Raw genomic sequence first — 5,814 nt, forward strand, 5'->3', positions numbered from 1 at the left:
ACTTTTCATATATGAGCATATTTTTTATAGAACTCACTGAGACTGTTAAGTCTGAAAGGAGGAAAGTAAATTAGGTCGTTTCTGCCTGTTCCTCAAAATAACCTGCAGAAAGTTGTCCGTGGTGTCACCCAGGATAATTTATTGAGTCTGGAGAGAAGATGGCAAATACCTGGTGGGAGAACCTGAAGGGGGAAACTCTCCCATCAGATAAGGTTTAGCTAATGTTACGTCCCAATTGTTGTTCTTCTATTTGCCATTATCATTTGGACTTGTACCATATTTTGGTGTACATTTTTAAAAGTAATGGGCAGGTGAGTATGAAAAGCAGTGCTCTCCAAGGGACAATGTTGATTAGTATCGTTCCTAAGTCAGTCCTGGAGAAGGCAGTTGTTCTGGCCAGTGAATCAAACCCCTTAAAGGATTTTTTTTTTCCTTTTCTGAATTGTCTGGATGTTTCGCTCCATGACTGCCTTTCCATATTAACAGTAAGTTTGAAGGCTTGTCTTGAGAATTGCTCAGAGACCCGGCATCTGGGGAATTGTGAGGACTCCCACTCTGGCAGTAAAAGCTTTCCAAACACTTCCTACTTTTAACATTGGTTTGGCTATACTTCATTTTTACTTTTAGTAAGGGGAAGAAAGGCGGTCCTAATGATGTGGCTGTTTATCGATACAAGGAAGGATTATTGTGAATCCTACTGAAATATTTCTCATTGATTTTGACAGGAGATGATGGTTATTTAGTAGCAATGATTATTTTATGAAACTGGCAGACACTGCCTGAAACAAGAGACCTATTTCAAAGGAGAAGCATTGTGGCCTACCATTCCTCTCCAAACTCCTTGAGTGAGTTGTCTACATCCGATGCCTCAAATTCCTCTCCTCCAATTCTCTCCTTGACCCCCTCCAGTCTGGCTTCCGTCCCCTTCAATCCACAAAAACAACCCTCTCAAAGGTCACCAATGATCTCCTTCTTGCCAAATCCAACGGTGTCTACTCCATCCAAATCTTCCTCTCGACCTTTATTTTACTTGTACATATCTATTCTATTTATTTTATTTTGTTAATATGTTTGGTTTTGTTCTCTGTCTCCCCCTTCTAGACTGTGAGCCCACTGTTGGTAGGGACCGTCTCTATATGTTGCCAACTTGTACTTCCCAAGCGCTTAGTACAGTGCTCTGCACACAGTAAGCGCTCAATAAATACGATTGATTGACCTCTCAGCTGCCTTTGAGGCTGTCAACCACCCCTTTCTCCTGGAAAGGTTATCCAACCTTGGCGTCATTGACTCTGTCCTCTCCTGGTTCTCCTCCTATCTCTCTGGCTGTTCATTCTCAGTCTCCTAAGCGGGCCCCTCCTCTGCCTCCCACCCCCTAACTGGGCGGGGGTGGGGGGTGTCCCTCAAGCTTCAGTTCTGGGTCCCCTTCTATTCTCCATCTCCATCCACTCCCTTGGAGAACTCATTCGCTCCCTTGGCTTCAACTACCACCTCTACACAGATGATACCCAAATCTACATCTCCAGCCCCGATCTCTCCCCTCTTTTCCAGTCTTGCACCTCCTCCTGCCTTCAAGACATCTCTACTTGGATGGCCTCCCATCACCTCAAACTTAACATGTCCAAAGCAGAACTCCTTATCTTCCCACCTAAACCCTGTCCTCCCCCTGACTTTCCCATTACTGTAGATGGCACCACCATCCCTCCCATCTCACAAGTCTGAAACCTTGGTGTTATCCTTGACTCCTCTCTCTCCTTCAACCCACATATTCAGTCCATCACTAAATCCTGTCAGTCCCACCTTCACAACATTGCTAAAATCCGCCCTTTCTTCTCCACCCAAACTACTACCATGTTAATATTTGCTCATCCTATCCCACCTGGATTACTGCATCAGCCTCCTTGCTGACCTTCCAGCCTCTTGTCTCTCCCCACTCCAGTCCATACAAAAACGTTCAGGGCACATCACCCTGCTCCTCAAAAAACTCCAGTGGTTGCCCATCCACCTCCACATCAAACCAAAAACTCCTCACCAGTGACTTTAAAGCACTCCGCCACCTCGCCCCCTCCTACCTCACTTTGTTTCTCTCCTTCTACAACCCAGCCCACACACTTCACTCCTCTCGCTGTGCCTCCATCTCACCTGTCTTGCCGCCGACCCCTAGCCCACATCCTGGCCTGAATGCCCTCCTTCTTCAGATCCAAAAGACGATTTATGTCCCCCACTTCAAAGTCTTATTGAGGGCACACCTCCTCCAGAAGGCCTTCCCAGACTAAGCCCTACTTTTCCTCATCTGCTCCCTTCTGCGTCAACCTGACTTGCTCCCGTTTCTCTTCCCCCTTCCCATCCCCAAAGCACTTACTTACATATCTGTACTTTTATTTATTTGTAGTGATGTCTGTCTCCCCTCTAGACTGTAGCCTCACTGTGGGCAGGGAATGTGACTGTTCACTTTTGTATTTTACTCTCTCAACTGCTTAGTACAGTGCACTGCACGCAGTAATCACTCAATAAATACAATTGAATGAATGAAAAGAGCATGGGCCAGGGAGTTGGAGGACCTGACTTCTAATGCCAGTTTTATCACGTCTGCTGTGTGACCTTGGGCAAGTCAGTGCCTCAGTTACCTCATCTGTAAAATGGGGATGAAGAGCCCAATGTGGAACATGGACTGTGCCCAACCTGATTAGCTTGTATCTACCCCAGCACTCAGTACAGTGCCTGGCACGTAGTAAACACTTAACAAATACCATTAAAAAAGGGCTTTGATGTTCAACACTAAGCAGCGTGGCTCAGTGGAAAGAGCTTGGGCTTGGGAGTCAGAGATCATGGATTCTAATTCCGGCTCCGCTACGTTTGCTGTGTGACCTTGGGCAAGTCACTTAACTTCTCTGAGCCTCAGTTCCCTCATCTGTAAAATGGGGATTAAGACTGTGAGTCCCACCTGGGACAACCTGATCACCTTGTATCCCCCCAGCGCTTAGAACAGTGCTTTGCACATAGTAAGTGCTTAACAAATGTCATTATTATTATTATTACTTCCTATTAAGCACTGAAAACATTTCATGGACAAAGAATTGCATGCACTGGGGTAAAAGCCCAGGGGAGCAGCCCTGCTTTTCTTATCCCAGAGACTTGACTGGTTCCAGTATTGGCCCTGGGGCGTAGATCGCAACTAGGGAGAGACCAGAACAAACTCAGGAGGGAAAGTACCTTTGGAAGTAACTGGGATGGGAATTTCCCCGTGGATTTGATGACAGCAAGAGGAACACCCACTCTAGCTAGGCTAACTCTGTTCTTGGCAATGATGGATTGAAAAACAAGGCTGCCAGAAAACTTCTTTACATTATCCATGAATCAGCTCCTCACATCATCTGGGATCGGTCTGGATTACGTACATCACATTAAGAGGAGAAGTTGTGAAATTAAATATCAATGAAAGCTTACAGGGTTCCACAAGAAGTCATTCAGATGCTGGTAATGGTTTTTGTCTTGTCTTATGCCGTCATCTCTGACTCATAGCGACGCCATAGACACATCTCTCTCTCCCAGAACGCCCCACCTCCATCCGCGGTCGTTCTGGTAGTGGATCCATAGAGTTTTCTTGGTAAAAATACACAAGTGTTTACCATTGCCTCCTTCCATGCAGTCAACTAAAGTCTCCGCTCTCGACTATCTCCCCCGCTGCTGCTGGCCAGCACCGGTGAGGTTCGACTTGTAGCAGATTGCCTTCCACTCGCTAGCCACTGCCCAAGCTAGGAAAAGAATGGGAATGCCTCTGCTTGACTCTCCCTCCCGTAGTCGAGATTGGTAGAGGTCGGGAAACTCTCCAGGTGTGACACTGAAAGGGGAGGTAATGGTTAGTCCCTCTAAAATTACTGAATGATGAGTTGGAATAGAGACAATTACTTTTAAATGTTTCTTCTAAGAGCAGCTTAAAGGGGCAGGAGTTGTAGGAGAGAAGGAGGTGGGGTGAGGCAGGATTAGGGGTCAGAAGGAGTCTAAATACTATAGTCCTCGTGAACGTGATGGTCCTTGGGGAAAAGTGGGAATTGGGATATCAGGAGAAATATCAATAAGACAGTTACCTATGAAGTGAAGTTCTCACTGAATATCATTACTAATGGAAAGAAAGGAAGGAGAAGTGCAGTTCACTACCGTGAATTTAGAAAAACAAGACAATTGGAATGATCAGTGATTCACTTTCCATACTTTCTTTTTCTGACCAACATTTTCTAACAAAATTTAGTTTTGGGGATTTCAGGTAACAACCAAAGCAAGAAAACAACCATCTTGCCTAACCTCTCTGGGAACACTGCCCTGCAAAGCTAGCCGTTGTCCCAGAAGCTAGGCCTGGATCCTGGCTAGAGAGAGAACGCTCTGACAAGACCGGAGAGCCCCAGGTGCATTGGGCAGGCAGTCCCTCCCTCACAGGGAGCTGAAAATCACAGGCTATCACATGAGGACATAATGAAAAGCTCCCCCCAAACCAAGGAGATGTGGGGAAAGATTCATCACGGGGGAGTAGACTGATCTCTGAAAAATCAGGCCTTGCCCCCTCCGTTTCAGGGCATGCTTTGTTGGCAGGTGATGCGTGCTTAAGGAAGGTAACCTGGGAATGCAGGGCTTGAATTGACCCGGCCCCAAAGGAAAAAACAGAACAACACACAGCAGCACCAAGTGCTGCCAACAGCCAAAATGCTATAGCCCAGCGGAGGACGATCTTAACATGGGTGTGGTTTGGTTGAAAATGTCAGCCTTCCACTGTCAGAGATAACCTCCCCATTCGTAGCATCACATTCAAGCATAAAAGAGAACTTCATATACTATATTCTTCATATACTGTTGAAGAAACAGCATGGCTTAGTGGATAGAGCACGGGCCTGAGATTCACAAGGTCATGGGTTCAAATCCCAGCTCCGCTGCTCGTCTGCTGTTTGACCTTGGGCAAATCACTTCTCTGGGTCTCTCTTCCTTCATCTGTAAAATGGGGATTAAGATACGAGCCCCATGCGGGACAGAGATTGTCCAACCCAGTTTGTTAAAGCGCACACAGTAAGCGCTCAATAAATACGATTGATTGATATACTACCTCCAAAGCCACCTCTCCTGATCTTCACAAACCCCGGGTTTACGTGCTCCCTCCTGCCCAAAGTGAGGAAGGCAGGGTGCCTGGAAGAAACGGAGGGTACAAAACCTTTAAATAACGGGGCTTCAAATGCAAATTTGGACCACAATTTTCCCAAAGGTGGACTGACCGTGTGGCATAGTGTGATCCACAGGCCACAGGCCCCGGATTACTTTGGACCTCCTAAACATCCCCAGTGCTGGGGCCAGAAACTGGTACCCCCACAAACCCTCCTCACCACCTTAGGCTTTGTTTGTGTAACGGTACCTTCCGGGTACGACCCATTCCCCTGGCAAAAAGCAGACTGAAGTGGGAGCTGTGGGTTTGATGACTCAGGGTAGAGGAGACAATTAAATTAAATTGAAATTAATTTAGGTTGTTTTACACTAGGAGGGAGATAAACTGATTGGCGACTGGACCATCTTGCTTCGCATCCCAGCATAACATGACTCATGCAAGCATATATTTTATTAAAGCAAGTCAGAAAGCACAAGGTAAGTGATTCTCGAAAGCGGTATAATTTGAGGAGAAGAATTTCCTATGGTACGGTTTGGCTTTTGCAATATTGATATAATCAATCTATAATATACAATCAATAATTGATATAATCCCATATGGGCATAATGAACAGACCCCTGCACTTTAGAAAGATCATTCTGGATGGGATAAAAAGTCTCCAAATGCTGCTC

Source organism: Tachyglossus aculeatus, chromosome 6, assembly GCF_015852505.1.
Source record: "Tachyglossus aculeatus isolate mTacAcu1 chromosome 6, mTacAcu1.pri, whole genome shotgun sequence".
Taxonomy (NCBI): Eukaryota; Metazoa; Chordata; class Mammalia; order Monotremata; family Tachyglossidae; genus Tachyglossus; species Tachyglossus aculeatus.